Here is a 20,955-nt window from a genome sequence, read left to right as displayed (position 1 = left end):
CCAAGTAATCCCCAGTATGCAGCCTTTTTATATATCCTTCACTTTCAGTTTTTCTCATCTTAACCATAAAAGCAAACTGCTATCCAAGTCCCTTGCAAATGCTGTTCAATATTTTTTCTTCAACACTTCTGTGACTCTTTTCTATTCAACCTAAGCATTAAGCTTTGCAGCTCTTAGTTACAGTCTTGCATACCAAACTCTAATGAATTTTCATTTCTATTTCTAAGATAGATTGAAACAGCTGAACCTCATAATCAGGAATGAGAACTTTAACTACTTTACCCATTAACTTACAAATATATTTTATCATACTTCATTAAGTACTTTCATTATATGCCCTTTAACAGCACTGTTAGGTTAGGAGACTATTAAGAACTCCTATTTCAACACTGCAGCTAAGTATTGTAAGTATTGTTGCTGAAAACTCTATTTTTGAGATAAAATGACCTGAAATCAATAATAGTGTTCAGGAAAAGAAAATAATAATTTCTGCCCATATCTATTTCTCAAAACAGAAGACCTGGAGAAGGTTTAACTGATTGGCTTTCCTGAGTATGACCTTAAAAAGAAATCTTAGGGAAGGATACCAAAGCCCTACTCAGAAACCTATTTTAATGTAACTTCAGACTGAAATGTATAAATTCAAGAATGTTTCATGAAAAGTCCAGGTAAACTGATACTTTTACCTAAATACAGACATCGGTACTGAAAACATATGTTGAGACATACTGGTATATACGGTACCTGTATGTACTGTACATTCATAACAAAAGAAAAAAAGTTTACTTGGAATTTTAGGGGCATGGATCATATTAACAAAATTCTTTGGTTGCTGAATCAGTGGAACATTTAAAAAAAACAAATGACTTAATTAATGTATAAGATCCCCATTAAGCATCATGGCATAAAATGCACTACTGTTATTCATACATTTTATTTTCATAATTATAATATTGCCTTTTTAAAAACCTTTTCTGTACACTGTAAGGAACTCCTGGACTGGTATAATAGTACCGGGAGTAGTCAGTAAAATCTAAACTGATAAAATTTAGCTTAAAAAGTTCTGACTTTGTCAGCTAAAAAGGACTTGTTGATAGAGTGCTCAGTTGGTAGTGATTCAGCTGGTTAAAATAATCCAAAAGTCTTTCTCAGTCACACAAGCACAAGGGTACTCTTAATAATTTGAGATCAGAGAACTCCAATCTTGGAGTTTAACATTGACTTATCACTTTCCATTTGTTTAGCAATAAATGTTTCTCAGAAGCCAGCATTAATGGAATTTTATTGTCCCGATGACAAAGCTCACTTAGTGCAGTTAAAAAAACCATGGCTTTGTGAGGCAACTGACATGACATTAACCACACACTAGGGCAACCATTCCAAGAAATGAAATGTCTTTGGGTAGGAATTCACTCAAGCTTTCTGTTAAGCACTGAAATGTAGCAGGTTCGCCTATATACAGTGGTGTGAAAAAGTGTTTGCCCCCTTTCTGATTTCTTATTTTTTTGCATGTTTGTCACACTGAAATGTTTCAGATCATCAAACAAATTGAAATATTAGACAAAGATAACACAAGTAAACACAAAATGCAGTGTTTATTATTAAGGGAAAAAAAAATCCAAACCTACATGGCCCTGTGTGAAAAAGTGATTGCCCCCCCTGTTAAAATATAAATCAACTGTGGTTTATCACATCTTTGGAAAGCTGAGTTCAATTTCTCTAGCCACACCCAGGCCTGATTACTGCCACACCTGTTCTTAATCAAGAAATCACTTAAATAGGACCTGCCTGACAAAGTGAAGTAGACCAAAAGATCCTCAAAAGCTAGACATCATGCTGTGATCCAATCAAATTCAGGAACAAATGAGAAACAGAGTAATTGAGATTTATCTGTCTGGAAAAAGTTATAAAGCCATTTATAAAGCTTTGGGACTCCAGCGAACCACAGTGAGAGCTATTATCCACAAATGGCGAAAACATGGAACAGTGGTGAACCTTCCCAGGAATTATGGAATAAATGGAATATTTAGTCCATTAAAAAAAACTGTGGTCTTCTCTCCAATTTGGAATACAATTCAGTTCCTGCATTCTGAATCCTTGTGCCTCATTCTTTTGTTGATAAAGATGGATTTTAGCTGCCTTTTCCTCTGAGCCACTAGGTAAGACAAAAAGAGTACCCTAAGTGTCTAAATACTGTGCTAGTCTATAGGCTAGATTGGTTGTCATAGAAAAGGGGAAGTAAGTCATCCAGTCAATGTCACCTGACTGCTTCCATTACCTTGGGCTCCTCTGTCTCTTAATTAGAGAAAGTGATAAATCATAAAATTCTTACAAAATTCACTGCAGGTACACTGTGAAAGTATGCATTTTCACAGTGTTTCACTAAACAATTTACTACTGTATTCATTTTTGTTTTTTAGCCCTTTAAGGTGTGTTTTGCCAGTGGAGCTTTCTTTAGATGTGTAAGAGAATGGGGCAAATGGGCAGCACAGGGAGGATAAAAGAAGCAAAAGAAGATGAGTAGGAGGAAGGAAAAGGGGGGATAAAAAGAAATGGAAATCTGGGATTCAAGGGCAAGTGTTAAAGGCAGTAAATGTGGATGAATGCAGAGAATTAAAAGAAATTAGTCAATAATTAAGGGTTCTGGTGGAGTGTGTGAGCCTAGTTTAAGGCTAATTTTGGCTTCTGATGTTTTCTGTAGGAGTCTTTGAAACCATGTGAAAAGAGACAGAAAGGTCAATGTTGTCATGCTTGGGAGAAGTGAAGTGGGGATCATTTGGTTTGGAGAGATCTTTGATGCTCACTGGTGTCATATTCCCTAGATTGGCTGGCCATTCTTTTTCCTGTATCACCAATGTAGTGATAATGTAGTGCACAACAGCAGTGCACTTTCTGTGAGAGATACAGTTAGTACAGTCCTCTTTCTGCAAGATCCAAGTGTGCATGCACCAATGCCCATCAGAAATTATTGCTTTGGTATATATTATTCTAAAAATATTTGGTACATTTTGTCTTGTATTTGGTTTTGTTTTCAAAAGCATTTAAAGTTTTAATCATCCATTTTTCCACATTGCTGCACCTAATGCTTCATAGTCATATACAGTAATTATACCAATGCCATGTCTGCTTAAACTGCTGTGCTGTATACTACTGATAATTAAAGTAACGCATCTAGCTCGAGCTGATGAAGCACAGGACAGGCAAAGGAACCCAGAGTATTAATGAATTATTTGTTTCTTGTTAACTGAAATTTGCTGAAATTGCTAAAACCTAAATTCCATAAAGGGTCAAACTGAAATCTTAAAATAGCCTTCATGATGAAGATGGTGATAATCATTTCATTACAAATTTCAGGTGGAATAATACAATATTGTAAGGTAAGGTACACATAGTAAGTACACTTTAGTCCTTATCCTCAAAAGCAACATTAATATAGCTTCATTCAATGGAGATCTCAAAATTTAAAATCTCCCTCTCCTATTTTAATATATCTTGAATTCTATAAAGGGTAACTGAGAAGGTATTGGCACAACAAGATTAACCTGAATTATTTAATAGCAGTTTTTTTTTAACACCGTAATTACTGTATAGTACAAGATCACGGTATGTTCCAGGCTTGAAAGTAGCATATGTTAATAATTTAAAACATAGTAGTGCAGTATGTTCCGTGTCACAGTAGTTCGTTCCTGTAAAAAGATGCCTGAAGTAAAGTCATTATCTCTATGTTAAAAGGCTTAATATTTTATCTTAAGAGGTGATTCAATGGGGGCATCAGAAACGTGTTGCTTCACTGACATTTGATGAAAATCTATTTATCTGTCAGAATTTTTTTTAGAAAAATATGAGCGAACCTTAATGGGTTCGGTTTCTGTGTTGTCCTTGTGAATATGCACAATTATAAAAAACAAAATAAAATAATGCATACACATATTTTTTTACAGTGGACGTTTGTAATTCGGGAGTGATGACGACAACCGACACTTACTCCGGCAGTTCTAAATCACAATCTTTTCTGAAATTATTTGTTTAGATCTTTATGAGAATCTATAAATATAATACATGAATTTCCTCTTCACCCATCTCTCCTTCACCCCTTCTCAACATTTGCAGACACCTGGATTAACTGCAGGAATGTCCTAGTTTTTATCCTGTGAACAGTGGGCTGGCCCACAGCCAAATTGGTTGAGCCAAATTTAGTTATACATAAATATTCAATCAACACCCTCAAATGCATCTCTTTCTTGGGGGTTGTTATTCCTCCCGAACTTAATATTTTATTCAAACCTGAATGTTCAAGCTAGATAACGTCTAAGGGTAAGATAAGTTACAATAATGTCATCAAGAACTAAAGAGAAAAAACTGAAATATGTTGATTGCATAAGTATTCAGTAAACTTACAATTTACTTGAAGCACTGTAGTACGGAAGCTTATTAGCGCCACGGAGAAAAAAAAACTCGTTTATACGAGAAAATTACTGCGTTTATACAAGAAAAGTATCGTTTATACGAGGAAATTATTCCGTTTAAACACAATAGTTAATTTGTGAACAATGTTGCCTACTATATTGATACTGTATATTGCATTGTACTGTTTATGCAATAATATTGTCCTGTGGAAAGTACAATTGACTTTACCAATAGCAGAATATCGTCACACTCCTCTCTTTTTGGGAAAAAAAATAAAGGCGTGTTCTGTCTTATGGCGTTATGCAGTTTATGAATTGTTACTTGTTGGCTTGCCGTTTAGTGTAACCGACAATAACAGTTGGTATAAGTCATACTATCAAGTCATCGTTAATGTATTCCGTTCAACGTTTAAACAGTAGGCAAACACCTACAGTATGTACAGGACACGTTTCTGCAGCCTCACATCAAGAAGTGCATACTGTACGTTTCTAAAGCCGTCATTTCTACTTGTCACAGAAACAGCGACAAACACACGCGTTTAACCTGGGAATGCTTACTGACGGTGTTTTACTTCATGTATACAAAAGACAGAACACGTGTTCCTTCAGATTATTTTTTTCCCCAAAAAGAGGATTGTGACGACATTATACTGTTGTTAAAGTCAATGCTACTTTGCATGGGACGATCTTATTGAATATACGGTACAATGCAATTCCAGACACCACTGCTTTTTGCATAGGTATTTAACAACTTTGCACTCTGTAATTATAATCTAGTGTAATGCTTACCCATTCTTCTTGGCAGATGTGTTCATGCTCTCTCAACATGTTTGATGATTGCTATTGGACAACAGTTTTCAAGTCTTTTCATAGATTAGAATTCAAGTCAGAACCACTCATTCACTTAAGGCACTCCATTGTCATTTTAGTCTCATACTTATAGACCATTGTCCTGCTGAAAGGTTAATTTGTGTCCAAATTTAGAATTTGAAGCAGATTCTCTATCCTGAGATTTCATAGTACTTTGCTCCTACAAAGTACTATGATCTACAGTATGTTCCTATCAGTCTTGACAAGCTTCCAAGTCCCTGTTGACAAGCATTATTATGTAATGCCCCCGCCATGCTTAACAGTAGGGACAGTGTTGACTGAGTGAAGCACTATGTTGGATGTTCATCTGAAATATCACTGTGTATTTAGTACATAAAGCTTCAATTTTGTCTCGTATGACCACAACACCTGTAAAAATATTTGCAGTATTACTTAAGTGTTTTGTTGGAAACCCAGTGTAGGATTTGAGCTTTTTTAGTTCCATACAGGGCCCCTTTGTGGTGTGACTAGGATATTGTTTATCCACAGACATTTTCTCCCACCTCAGCCATTGAACCCTGTAGCACTGTGGGCCTCACAGTTGTATCTCTAACCAGTTTCTTTGCTATCCAGCTGCTTAGATTGGATGAACAGTCTGATCTAGGCAGTGTCTGGGTGCACTTCCTTATGATTGACTCACCATGCTCAAAGAGATATCAAGTGTCTTTGTTTTTGCCTTGACACTGAGTTATTCTGAAAGTTCCTTAGTTTTCATGATTGAATCTTTTCTTGAAATTCACTAACTGAGTGAGGGACCTATAGATATAGGTGTATTGTTAAATAAAGTAATTAAAAAGTAAAAATCACAGTCACAATTTACATTTAACTGAATAATGTAGATGATTACAGAAGTTACTCCTGAAAACTGACATTTATCAATCCAGAGACAACTCAGACTGAAGAATCCTTTGTAAATTCACTGTTACCAGTCAATACTGTTGTAGCAAGAAACTAGAATAAATTGTTTAAAAATATTATTCTACTCCTTCTCTTACCTTGGATATAAATCCAGGAACAGGAACTCCTATGAAGCCAGCTTCATACAGTAGGAGTGTTTTTGAGATAGGACTCTCATAACCTTAATGTCCAGACATTCCAACACCCAAACCAGGCCACTATAAACTGGGTCCAGTCTGATACTACCAGTGGTTTACTGTACTGTAATGCCCAATCAACAACTCTCCACCTGCATTTCTAAGAACTACAGGCATCTGTACTCCACCCTCACTGAGTGTCACCTGTAATAAATCCACTAATCAGGCCAGAAAAACTAATCAACTCATCAATGAAAACATATCATGTGTGTTTGATCATTTCCTGCCTAAAATGTCCTTGGAAACATGATAGGTTTTATGATGCACCCAACTGTCATTTTGCCTCATCACCACAATGAGCCAGAGGGGTATGGCTCAATGTATATTAAGCACAGGAGGTAAAAATTACAGGTTAGCAGAAGTATCAACTTGTATCCAGCTACTAAGACTTGAGATTTCCTCTTTAAGCCTACAAAAGTTGATGTTTATATTGAGACTAATTGAATGAGAGTGACAAACATTTAAATGAATATTTTAGTCAACATACTGTACAACTTGAATTAGCTGTACTCTTGTATTGGTTTTATTTCTCAGTTAATCATTGGGTAAAAAAATGCCTTTTATTGTTTGAATCTTTGTACACTTTGCTAAAAGTTAAGTTTGATTGATTACACGTACACTAACATTATCTGTCAATTTACAGATTTCATTTCTAATTGTCTAAAGTCAAACTATCAAATCACTGCAGTGTATCTGACGCCTTGAGTTTTTGCTGAGCTGTGTGCGATTTATTATTTTTGCATAGTTAAAGCCTTAGAGCAGATACATTTACCACTATTGACTGTACAATAGGGTGGTGGGAATGATGCTTAAGAGGTCTGGTTATACAGATTTAATATAAAAGCACATCTTTTCAGAATGCATGGTTCTATGAACTGAATGGCCAGAAATCAACAAAACTGTGTATATCAAAAGCATTTTAATTGCACTATTCTCTGTATGTTGGATGTATTTTGCATATATTTTTGAAAATACTTTTCTATTGTCAAACATGAAAGTGCTCATTTTGAGAAGTTCAGCTGCCAACAGTACTAGTATTAGAAGTAACAGTGTTCAGGATTTAATTGAATTGATATTGAAACAAGACAATGTACTATTGAGGCCTGGGGGCCAGTAAAGCTGATTTTGCCTTCAACCTTCACTAATGAGGGCAAAAATTAGCATCCAGAGGCAACTCTGCAGTTGCAAAATTAATTTCACACATAATAAGAATCAGCTGTATTTGAATTAAAACAGCACCTTATGTGGGAATAGGGTTTCCCTCTTGGTCCCATAACAGCTGCACACTTGAGACAGTTTAGGTTTCTTATCTATCCCTTAAAAACATGAGCAAATTTATAATAATTAGCATGCAAAATGAGGCCTCAAAGCATATTTAAATTTTTGATTGTCTTGACTTACAGAGTGTTCTGAATAATGATCTCCAGGTTTCAGTTTTGAAATGCATTCCCGCAAACACAGTATTTTAGTGGATGCATGTATATAAAAATGAAAAATAGTCCTTAACACTTTATGTATAAAAAATCAAAATCATTCAGGAGAGTCAGGGCTGTGTGATGCACCGCGCAGATCTTCCTAGTCTCATGTGAAGACTTTCTGTTTTTCCCACTGGAATCAGGGCCAAACAATCGCTCTCAGGTGGACTTCTGATCCCACTGCAGGTCCCATGCTGACGTCCCTGAGAGTCCCACTGCAGACTTGAACAAACCTCTCTGCAACATACATTCCTTGCCCCACAGAGCTCGGCTACATCTCTCTGGCTTCTTCCTATACCACGACCAGCTTGGTGGCCTATGGACTTGACTTATGTCAAAATCTCCCTCCCTCATGTAAAAATAAAATAAATGCTGTTTCAACGTTGATATCATCCCTGAAATGTCTTGAAATAGAAACACTACCCCACTTGAGACACGGGAGGATACTTTGAATTTGTCTCACTAATAGTTCAACGTTTTGCAATGTATACATTTGATACCATATTGTGAAGAATGAGTTGGAACGCAATGATGAATTCATGAATTCATAAACGTAGGTATCACTCTCAATTTCTATAGCCTTCATTAAAGAAAGCTTTTTAGTACCTTCACTTGATAGACACTTGATACAATACTGGAACGTATTGCAATATTTAAATATAAATATAATAAAACTAGTTTGGAGCTTCTATTACAACCTATACATTACAAACTATATGTGTCTAATATTAGGAATATAGAACACAATGCTCTACCTTTCTTATGTGCTGTCTTTTACATGACATTCATTTTTTAGAACAGCTGTAGTATCAGTTTATATTAAAGGTCATTTAAAAGTTAGTGGTACTGGATTTAACAACTCGGATGTGAGTTAGATTTCAAAAGACAACAGGCATTCAGAAGTGGCTGCGCTTCAATTAAGTTCTATTGTCTGTAAAGTGTCGATTTACAGTAGTGACCAAAGACCATTACAAGACACCTCCACAGCTCTTCGGGGAACTGCAATTTAAAGGCACAGAACCACTACAAATATTGCATATCTTGATCTTTTAAAAAAATTATTGAATGAAAAAAGTCATAGGTTTTAGACATGCATCAATACTTGAAATACGAGAAAACTAGCCAACATCTAAGTAAGTCTAATCTATGGCAACAAAAGTAGAACAGTGTTTATGAAGAAAAAGATCAAATATATTTTTTCGTGATCTGTCTGAAAGTATCTCCATTCTTTACGAAAAAAAACATTTTTCTATTTCGTGAAAAACCGACACACAATTGTTCTACATATACTCTCGTCAGTGCATATACTGATTATTTCGTCCCTGTGCTCGGGTAAAAGTCTTGCTTTCATGAATCTGCCACTATTCATCGTACCCTAACCTCTATAGACTTAGGACCCGGGAGAAGCTTGCTCAAATTCAGCTCTCCTTGAGGAAGATCCGACCAGCACATTGGTAAGTAAAAATGGTAGTACTGTGCAGAAGAATGTAGCGTAGTGGGAAAAGTCTGGTCTACAAATGTTGTAACTGTAGTTGTCAGCTGCACAAACGCCGCATCGGAAAGCATTTGCTGCCGTAAAGAAACATATAGTGAAATTAGATTTCTGATTCTTCGGTATTTATGGTATACACGTGTAAACCTTGCTCTTACATGTACTGTAATCAATGGTATTATACAAAGTGATTTCCTCGGCTCCGTTTCTTTTGGGTCTGTACCTGCTTAGTGTTTGTTATGTCCTCCTGACTCATTTGTGTTTCCGTATCTACTGTATATATATATAAATAAATGTTTGATTTCATCTTCATTTTCTATTTGGAGCGGTAGGCCACAGCCTGTGCAAAATACTGCATACTGATTTATGAAAGAGCGAGTTACAGATTGTGAAGTTGAAATGTTTTTCATTCTTAACATTTTGCAAAATACAGTTTTACAGATAATGTTAATTGCAAAATATAATTTATGAGTGAAACGCCGCAGATAGAATAGATGCTATCAATGTGATAAATCACGAAAAAGGTACAAGTTCAGAGACCTTTGTTGTGTATGACCCCGGTGTGCCGAAATAAACTCATTGTAATCGAGTCAGTTCATTTAGACTTCCGGGAAAAATACAGAACGTTTACATTTCAATTATGTTGTCTTATTTGAGTGTACTATTATTGAATTATTGATAAATTCGCAAGGTTTAACGGCAAAGTTATTTTCAGCCTTTTCATAAAAGTTTTATAGTAATGCTCAAATAAAATAAAGTGGTACTGTAATTTTTAACAGGAAATTGAGAGAAACTCATGGGAAAACAGACTTGTGTTCCCAAGCAGTTTAATGTTTCAGTTTTTACCAGTTGAATCTTATCAGACACGACTTGTAGATTTTAAAAAAAATCGGCTGCAATTTCCACGGACACGTGTTTGTTAAAAATGTGCACGCAGTTCGTAAGTACTGAAATGGGTTAGATTACTGCAATGCAGTGGGTGTGTGTATGCACTTTAAACGTGTTCCAACCTTATTACAAACTCGTAGTCACAGGTTCCCCCGTATCGCTGGAGTGTACACTTTTTCTTATAACTTTGAAAACCTAAGAGCTTAATTTATCATGTGGATTTTCACGAAAATATCTTATCAAAGCTTAACTGTGACTGTCATTTATCACACACGGTTAGTGTAAATAAAAATTAGAAACCACAAAAATCATTTTTGCTGCTTGTATTCTACCATACAATGTCTTCTTTAAGAAGCAGGCAATAACTCAATATGAGCTGCAAAAAAGCATTTTTAGATTTCTTTTGTTGCCATGTGTCACAACAATAAAATGTGTAATAGTGGCAATTTTTGCAGGCATCACACACTCACTGTTCTCTCACATTATTGAATCAGTCACATATGTTTCACCATAATTTATGGCATAAGTGACGATTGTAAAAATGGTCTGTATGAAGCAGATTATTAATTACTGCTTTTAAAATGTATTCTACCTGAACAGGTTACCATCAACTATTTGAAATATATCACTGTATAATTTTCATGCCTGTAGGTGTTTTAAAATTAGAAAGTGATATATTGGGAGGTGTACTTCTTAAAGTTGTTTTTTTACATAGTGGGACCTGCTGTGTTTGGTAACTAGTTTTGTGTTGTTAAGATCCAACTGCCTTTGTTACTTTTGTTCACGTAGGTCTTAGTTGGGTGCTCAGGTTTAGTCCCCCCTAGTCCAGAGACATACTGGTAGGTTAATTGGCTTCTGGGAAAATTTGGCTAAGTGTGTGTGCCCCGTGATGGCTCGGCATCCTGTTCAGGGTGTATCCTGCCTTGCGCCCAAAGTGTGCTGGGATGGGCTCTGGCTCCTCTCCAACCCTGAATTGGATAGAGGTTAGAAAATGGATGGGTGGAATTATTATTAAGAACGCTAAAAATAGCATTAAAAAACTCTCCATTGTGTAAACACATACAGTATAACGTGCTATATAAGTCACTAGTCATTGTGTATTTACATAATAATGCCATTTCTGTTAATACAGACTTATGGTCCAGTTGACATGCAGAGAAGGAAACTCTGTTGGGCAGCACAGTAATCAGATAGAATATCTTAATTGCATGACAGTGTGTGTTGTTGTGGTTTAACAATGCCTGGGATGGCCAGGCATGAGGTCCCATGCTAAGATAGATGCACTCTCTCCACAAGCAGTAAAAACCTGTTATTCCTTTTATATACAGTGGGTTACTTAAATAACAGAGCACATATTTTAAAATGATTTTAATGAACAAATCTGGGAAATATGTTTCTGCCACATTGAATAGTATCTGGTAGACTTGTCAGGCTTTGAGATTTGGTGTATGAATGCCTAGGCACCAAATACTGTTAGACTTGCTGGGACTTCTCTGTGATGTTATGTCAAGTTAACACTATGGGTGCAATCACTGGCACTCCTTTGCCATTTTGTAATGCACTATGTGTCAGTAAGAGATGCTTCTTACTTGTGTAATAACATTACTTATTTTAACACCTTCTCCAAGTTTAGTGTCTCTACCTTTCTAGCTGCATGTCTCTACACTCTGCACTTGTCTATATTAAATACCATTGCCAAAGTTTATTCAGTATTGAATTGTATTTAATCCTTTTAGAATTTACTTTGTAACCTTTACATTGTTTGCTGATTTTCTTACTTTGGTACTACCTGTGAACTTGACTAGATTACAAAATCTACCAGTACAATATACTTGATATAAATTAAGAAGAGCAATAGTACTAATACAGATCCTTTCTCTACTTCATTAATTGCATCGTCTTAATTTGAGTATTCTTACATGTTCACTGTTTTCTGTCCATTAACCAATACTCAGTCCAAATAAATATATTTCCTTGAATATCTACTGCCAGAATTTTAAGAAGATCTTTTATGAAGAACCACTTTCTGAAAATCTAAGTGTTCAATTTCATACGCTCTGATTGCACCCATTACTGCGGTGTCATGTTGAAAGACTTCTAACATTTGAGTTGAGCAAGGCCTACCTTTTCTATTTTTTCTTTCTATAACTTTACATCTAGTGCCTTTTTATTGATGGGTGCCTACCAGTTATGTTTCATTCAGTGGCTACTACCCCTGTCTTGAGTGGGTATTGGAAGAGTTTTGTTAAAGGTTTATGAATACAATTCTTGTTTCCTTCAGTGAAATTGATGTAATACAATCAGGCTCTGGAGAGTTTTAGTCTTAAATCTTAAGTGCTTCTAATACCTGCAAAATGCCTGCCTCTTATATGCTAATATTATTTAATACAGCTCTTTCCATTAGACAGCCTGAGATATGGTGGTTGATTTCTTCCCTGGTAAATGCATGAGTGAAATATTAATATTTAATATATCAGCCATTTCCCTTTCAACTAAAAGTTTTCCATTATCATCTGTGAAACACATTATCCTTTATTGTTCTTGTGCTGCTGTAATACTGAAAAAGTATATTATTTATTTTAGGCTAGCCTCCATTGCAGTTTTATTTTCTTAACTCTCTATTTTCCTTTCTAATTATTTTTCTGCTTTTGTTTGCAATTATTGCTAATAATTTACTCCCTTTCTTTAACTGGATCCTATTCCTTTATCCTTTTCTATAGTTCTCTCTCCTTATCCGTCCAACTCTTTTCTCTGTTGATGTCTTTATCCTTGGGACAGGGTTGCTCAATGTGCAGTGCTTCCCATACACTCCATTCCACAATTCCGATAAACCAACTTCTTAAATGTTATATCGATCCTGTTGGTGATCACATACATAATTAAGCAGCTGGTTGTAGCACACATAGTAAAATAACCAATTCAATAGCATGAAAATATAATAGCAAAATTAATAGTATTGTGCAAACTAATACATTTTGTGTTGCAGCATAAGACATTTAACAGAAAATCTTTATTAATTAGATAAGAAACTTGGATCTTTGTACAAGAATGTTGTATGATATAGCTCTACTGAGCCTGTATCCAATCATGGTTTAGGATCTCATTAGTATACCCAGCTCATGTGAAGGAAGCATCACATAACAAGCAGGTTGTAATCAACTTCTTACCTATTGGGGTTTGCTTCACGTAACAGATTGCTGCCCTGCTCCATGTTTCAGCAGGAGCCATATGCTTGAGACTAATGAAGGTATACCATACTGGTACTGTTGATAATAGAAGCAGTCAAGGTAGTAATCCCAGACTCTTCAGTACAGATGTTGTCTAACTCGTGGTATGTTCTCTTTCTGAAAGCTGAGGAGCCAGTAGAGATTTTGTTAACGGCCCACATCCAGCTGTGGGGTGGGTTTTAATATTACCTCTGGAACAGTGACATACGCTAAGTGATTGGTATGGATATATTTAATTCCTGCTGCACATTTTAGCGTATACATTACATTTGGCTACAGCAGCAGTTTTCTTGCAGCTATTTGTTGATGTGGTGTTCTGCTGCTGCTTGACTGTGTGCCAACTCACAAGGCCAGAGTTTCACCAGCCTCCATTTATCAGTATGGGTCCGAATAGTTTGAATCCATCCTACAACCCAGACATAGCTACCAGGTGACTTCTGTGTATTCTTTTACAGGAAGAGTGCAATGCATTGTAAATAGTTAAAGGAAAGGTGATTAAAAGGAGCAGTGAGATGTCCTTCCATTTTTCTCTGAGAAACTGGAAAGATGCCGTCAATACTAACCTCATTCTTTTCTTTAGCCTAGGAGAGCCTTGTTGGTTTTATCTTCTGTGATAGGTGCAGACAAGGGAGTGTCCTACTTACAGAAATTCTTGAGTGGCAACAGAGTGTAGGAGTCTAATGATAATGACATTGAAGTTTTTGGGTGTCAGTTAATGTCCAATATTTGATAACTTGTGGAGGCCTTGATAACAGTGGAGTGAGGATGAAAGTATTAAAAGTTTTCCACAGGCCCAGCTGCATGATAGCTGGTGTTGTCTTTGAGGCAAATAATCTCTGATTCTTCTTGTGGCCTGTAATGGTGCCCTTCTCCTATGCTTTGAGCACAAGTGTAGGTCTAGGCTTTAGTTGGTACTCTTTATTGTGTGGAATGATCCAGGCTGATATGAACTCAAGATACAGATCTTTGAAACAAGACCTATTCTGAAGGATATTCAAAAGCACTGTTGTTTCATGGTAGCCCCATTTGGTGCAATGTCATCTGAAATTGCCAACATACAATGCTAGGTGCAGGAGTGACTGCAATGTCAGGTACTGGAAGCTGATAGATTGTTATCAGTAGTACACTCTACCTTCACAATGACTGAGAAGTCTGTGCTTATACAGTTGAGTTTGGCGAATGACTGATAAGTGAAGATTGCAGGGCCATGTCTTGGTTTGGCAGTGAACATAGCCAGAGCATGGCAATTGATCTTCAGTCTTGCAGCTTTTACAGTATCTTTCATGTGGGTTTCTTAGAATGCAACATATTGATGATCTTCCACATCTTTAAGGACCCTCATGAACTTGTCAAACTTTGTGCATAAGAAGCCTTCCCTGCTGAAGCCTTTTTGCAGCCAAAATTCCAGAGAGTACATCCCTGAAAACTCAATCTCTTTTCATGAGTGGTGAGGGTCTTATTAAGACTTTGTCAATTAAGGCCATCTTGGGAAATTTACAACATGTAAAGCAAAAAAATAACCTGCCGTCTTTTTTTATATATCTGTTGAAAAACTGTTTGAATGCTTCAAAGTTGCAAGGGGTGTTTTGTTCTGCTTGGCCTTTTCATATTAAAAAAAGTTGGTCTCCAGTAAAAGTTTATCAAATGGCTTGTTTGGCAATATAAGAACAGGACTAATGGGATGGAAAACAGAATTTCATCTTTCAATCGGTTTTCAATGGAGGTATGAAATTTGAAATCTGCGGTTAGTGAATGCTAGAGTATATTGAAAAGAGCGGGTTAGGATTTCCGCTCATCAATGGCTAACGTAAATTTTTCCCTTCAAATTTCTAACTACATTAATGTGAATTATTATTAAATATACAAAAGTAATAAAATGTTATTAATAGAAAAATGGAATGGAATTACCTGGATTTCTGAGACTTAAAAACAGTAAAATAATTCAGTATATGTAAGAAAGCACTGAAATCAGGCACACATGCTAATGTGAAAATTAACGCGAGTAGACGACCGCCTGGGTGGAGAGACGAGGTGCAGGAGGGAAATGGCGAGAGGAAGGCAAGGCAATGGCAGAGTCCAGAAACAGAGGAGAAGCTGCGCTCTTTTCAAGTGTGCGTGGGTAGAACTGTGAGCAATGGTTTCATGCTGTTGAGAAGACCATCACTTGGTTTGGAAACTGTGTATAAGCGAATGGTCAAACCCGCAGCTGGTGAGGGATTTTTACCTTTAAGCATTATTCAGTTTTTCACTTTCATTAAGTGGTAAGATAACATACAGTATATAAAACATTATTTTCCACAGAACATTGTATTGTGACATTTAATATTGAATGTTTTATCAAGCATAACTGTCATGTCTGGTGTGTATTTTTTTTAAATGCCAAAGGCAACATATGCTACAGAAATACACACTTCAGTTGGCTGATTTAAACATAATGGTTACAGTTGGTGTAATTTGACACTGTTAATTGCTGTTGAAAAAATCTCTTTAATGCAAATCCTTTTTGCTAGAGAACTTGCAAACAGAAAATGTGGGTGATAGCAGCAAAGCATTTTTTTCTTTAAAGAGGTACAATTAGGGGTGTTATCAGTTTTAAATAAAAGTAAACACAAAATGTTAAACATAAAATTGTGTGATAATATTTGGGCCAGAAGTCTTTTTTTTGTCTGAAAATTGTGTATGCAGCTTTCAAAGAGCTTCTGTATTTGTTTACATGGTATTCTACCACATTTTCAGTTTTTGCTACAGTTTTTCTACAAAATCAGGACATAAGTAGAGTTGGGACTCAGTAGGTTTTGGATATACTGTCTGCCTAGCAGCCTATTTCTGGAGTGAAAAGAAAGTTTCTTTAGTCTGACTTCATAGCCCTCATTACTTTGTAGACTCAATCTTTTGTTTTTTGTTAGACTTTACTTAGGGCTTTCATGATACAAACACACAACTGCATGCAGAGTTACATATTTGGTCTAATATATTATAACTTCTCTTGTCTAGTATTGCACCTTCTTTCCCATATACAGTATAAAGCATCCTGTCTGTAATGCTATTCTACACTTCTTAGACAGTGGCAGTAATAAATGTATCACAATACTTTAATGTTTTTTCTCCTTTATATGCTTTTTCTGTGCTGACTGGATTACATCCTAAACGTGTCTCCTTTGCATGCAGAACATTTTATTTATTAATGTTAAATTTCATTTTCCATGTACTTTTGTGAATTTAAGCAATTTAGTATTTTGCATGCTGACCTCTCCATAGAGATATGGAAATGCATCATTCCCTACATTGAAACTTGTCAGATCCTACCTACTTCCAACATAACCTAAGATTAAGAATTGAAGGTCATTGAAAACAACTTTTAAGGGTAGATTTGAAAATATCAACAGAAGCTGTATTTTTAATGTTAAAGCTTCTTAAAGCTCTTTTCCAAAGATGAGGAGCTACAGTACTGCTGACAGGCTTGGTCTCCTAATGTACAATGTGAGGTCCTTTAAACTTTAAGGAGGCCAGAACCAGCCAAGCTTAGTGAGTGAACTGGAATTTGTGGGGATAGTAGCTCCTGAAGGTAATTTTCTGTGTCCTGTGCTGATACCATCAACATAAAAGGTCATTTGTTCACGTATATTTTTAAGTCCAATTATCAATTCCTTTTGTGTTATCTTTTTAGTGCCTTTCTGAAAATATAGATACACAATTACATAAGCAAAACATTTGTCAAGACATTTTGCAGCTTCTTCAAAAATGTCAAGGCGATTTGTCAGGCAACATTTCCCTCCCTGGAGCATGTGCTGACTGTTTCTGACAATGCATTTGTAGCACGGATTCTGACTTGTCTGTAATAACTGGTTGTATTATTTTCGCATGATGTACATGTTAGGCTTGCTGGCCTGGATTCATAGAACGTAGACATACAGTATATCAGAATTGTCTTCTCAAGCCAGTGGCAAGGAGGCTGGGTGGTTTGCATTGTAATTCATAGTTCTTGAGTCCTATGTTTGATTGTCCGTTGGGGTGCCTTTTGTGTGATATTTGCATTTGGTCCCCATGCCCAGAGGGTTTTCCCTTGACACACGAGCTTTTCTCCTGCTTCCCAGGTAGCAAACATGTTGGCTTGATTGATTATGCTAAAGTGTCCTACTAAGGTATGACCTTGTTCCCATTAGCCAACCAAATAAGTCATGTATCCCAGTCACTTATGGAACAGCATACTCAGGGATACAGTGCTCCTGGATAACATTGAAACTGTTAAAGTAGGCGGATATTGTTTTGGTGATAGGTCTACATTGTCTTGACATGACCATTTTCTGATGCACGTAACCTTTTCTTTAATTCCTTTTTACCAATGAAACATTGGTAAAAATATGGGGTTTGCTTTTGCATTATTAGGAATACCATTTATTGAGATGGCACTTGGTAATTCTTACCTTAGTTTTCCAAACAAGATCTTGTTTGATTAATGTTTTGCTAGCTGATGAACAGTCATTCTTTTACTCACCAGCACTCTAATAAATCCAAACTTCCTCTTAATCAGCCTTTTCACTTACTGACCCTTTAGAATGTCCTCTTCCTGTTTGCCAAGAATATCCATATATTCATTTTCTAACCTCTTTCATCCAGTACAGGGTCCCAGGGGAGCCAGAGCACACAGCAGGCGCAAGGCAGGACACACCCTGGACGCCAGTCCATCACAAGCCACACACAGACACACTCACACAAGGGGCTGTTTTGCCAGAAACCAGTTAACCTACCAGTACGTCTGTGGACTGTGGGAGGAAACAGGAGCACAAGGAAGGAAGCCACACAAACACGTAGAGAAAACAAACTCCATGAAGCTTTTGCAAAGAATAAATCTTTTAATTTATTTTTAATGTAAGGAATTTGATTTTCTTTTTAATTTTCTACTGTGATATTTGCTAAATAGTAATTTAATACATGCAATATTTATTGTTCTTTTTTCCACCATTGGCTGAGTTTCATTAATCTTGAAGGGGGAACGTAAAATCCTAAATTATTACAATAACACCTAAAGCATAGGCAGTCTTTATATTGTCACAGAGACATTTATTAAAGCGGCTTGCAGTGAGACTGTTGTCAGGTTTTGCTAATCAGTCTAACCCAATAGCCTCAACAGGGTTTAGTGGTTCACTTGATTTAAGCACCTTTAGCTCTAGATTACCTGTAATGTGACTGTGCAGTTCCATTCTATCTTTACCACCATCCTTAAGAAAATGATATTTCCCTACTATTGTATTCCTCGCTGTCTTCCTCTCCAAGTTTGTGAAATTTTACTATAAACCTGAAAGGATTTACTGAACATTAATTCCTGTCTTCAGCCCATAGCAAGACTTGATTGTGCAATTCTTACTTATACAGTAATGAACTAGTCAAATTAATTTAAAAGAAAGATGCATGAAGGAGGAAATCGGAACATTCCAATATGACTGTATTAAAGAAATGTCCTTTCATCATCTGAATGTATTGCACTAGGAGTTTGTACTTAAATAAATAGCTGAAGTCTTTCATAAAGGACCTTTTGCCATATGGGCAGCCTCGGTTACTCTGGTTGCATTTTGGCTGTGCATAACACTGATCTTTTCACAGTTTCCCCTCACCTTACTGTACCATTTAAACATCAGAATTGAGTAAAATTACGTATTTTAAAAAAGCAGCACACATAAAATATTTTATTAGAAGAATAGAACAAAGCAAGGCAAGGCTTGGACCTCAGCCTCATTAGAAATCTGTTCATGTAATTACTTAAAATACTTTTTGTACTGATAAAACTTGTTCTGCTCTTCTCCAACAGTGTAGGTTTTTCTAGACTTATTTTTCCCACAGGTATTATAAAAAGAACATGTTACTATGGAGTAGCTTTAATAGCTGTATTTGGTATAAATCCATTGAAAATGTTAGTTGAGCATTTGGCAGTGGCATCGCTATGGGTGATTCAGGACACTGGAATTGATTTAGCCTAAATAGTGACAACAGTGAATGTGTTTAAGTGAGAATTTTATTACCGGGGAGAAAGCCTTTCCATGAGAAGAGCTACTAATGGCAGGACTAGATGGCAGAAATTAAAGTCATTAGAGAGGAAGGTATAACAGGACTTTTTTAAAATCTGTAAGAAATGTATTGTTTTTATGTACTGCATGCTGAAATACTGTATTAATGTAAGGTTTAATTTATTAAGATTTGATTGTGAAAAAAATATTCAGCTAAAGATATAAATTAACTTTTACATTTTACCAAAGGCTTTAATAAAAGAGTCATACAGTACAAATCTCTTTTTATTTATTTTTGGAATGTTATATAAATATATACCTGTTGATAAAGTAGGAAAATCTATATTAGTGCTCTGAACTTTGATATGAAAGCAAAAATATTATAGCACTACAGCACAGAAGCAGTGCCTTCAGTAAAGAATGAAATTTATTCAAAGTATTTAGTCTTATTCTGCCATCTAAGATAGGTCTGAGAGAAAATAGTAGTTTTGTTTTGCCCAACCTTCATGTATTTAATGGAATTAAAATGATCAAGAAGGATTTACTTAAACAAAAAGAAAATGTGTGTGTTGGTTGTCAAATGCCAACAAAGCAATACATTTTAAAGTACTATCATCAATTTTATGTCCATTTGTCCAGACTCAGGCTGTGGCTATATATTTTGACTTTAATTTTTATATTACATAGAAATCACACATCACTTTGAATTCTTGCAAGAGTTAAATGCCAAGTGACAAATTGCAATAAGTAAAACATTATGCTTCAGCAAGTAATCTAGTAACACCACAGGAACACCAAATCTTAGTCATGCATCAATTGAAAATGTGTTTCTCGCAAAAAGGCAACAGTGAGCTGTTGATTAATTGAAGCATTGCAATTTAAAACCGTTTGCCACTACAATGATGCAAAACAAACAGACGTCAGGAGGGTTATTAGCACAGGCGCAAACACACAAATGTTTTTTTTTCCCATAATGAAATGTGCTCAGTGACATATTTCAAGCTGGGTCAAATAGTTTTGTTTTTGTACTAAACATTCAAAAATTGAAGGTTTTGTAATGCATTCCTCGATGGTTATGTGAACATTAAAATTTAGCTCCCATGGAAAAATGCACAGAAGAATTAAACTGACTCATGTCTGGGGCATTTTAGAAAGCAAACCGCCTATATTTAAGCCCCTATTAATTGTAGCAATATTCCTGCATAGTAAGGCATAGGCATAGTAATGTAGGGATTTTTTTAATACTGATGTTCAAGGCATTGAGAGGTCTTGAAATGCTTTGAGGCAGTTTTTTCAAGAAACCCCTCCTTGATGGCTGAGAAGATGGTTTATTCTCTGTGGACGACAGTGCTTTGCCTTGCTTTTCATTTTATGTCTGTGTACTGGAATGCAAAACTGTGTGTTGGCAATATGATCTCCTCTCCTCTGAGACCGATATATGACCTCAGTTGACTTGATTGCTGGACGCTCAGAGGTGAAATGTCTAAGACTTAACCTGGTA

At 36.0% G+C, this 20,955-nt stretch overlaps 1 protein-coding gene across 1 annotated transcript in view; it reads left to right on the top strand.

Moving 5' to 3' along the window:
• The first annotated feature begins 9,277 nt into the window (after positions 1-9,277).
• The window catches only part of immp2l (inner mitochondrial membrane peptidase subunit 2), a 441,617-nt gene continuing 429,939 nt past the window's right edge, over positions 9,278-20,955 (top strand). Inside the window, exon 1 of the mRNA XM_088923670.1 lies at positions 9,278-9,299. The gene's annotated coding sequence lies outside the window, so the exon portion shown is untranslated. The remainder of the gene's footprint in view (positions 9,300-20,955) is intronic.

The sequence above is a fragment of the Atractosteus spatula genome, chromosome 8 (genome assembly GCF_055471065.1).
Source record: "Atractosteus spatula isolate fAtrSpa1 chromosome 8, fAtrSpa1.hap1, whole genome shotgun sequence".
NCBI classification, from domain to species: Eukaryota; Metazoa; Chordata; class Actinopteri; order Semionotiformes; family Lepisosteidae; genus Atractosteus; species Atractosteus spatula.
Note: the sequence above shows the minus strand (reverse complement) of the source record. Positions and strands in the feature narration are given on the sequence as shown.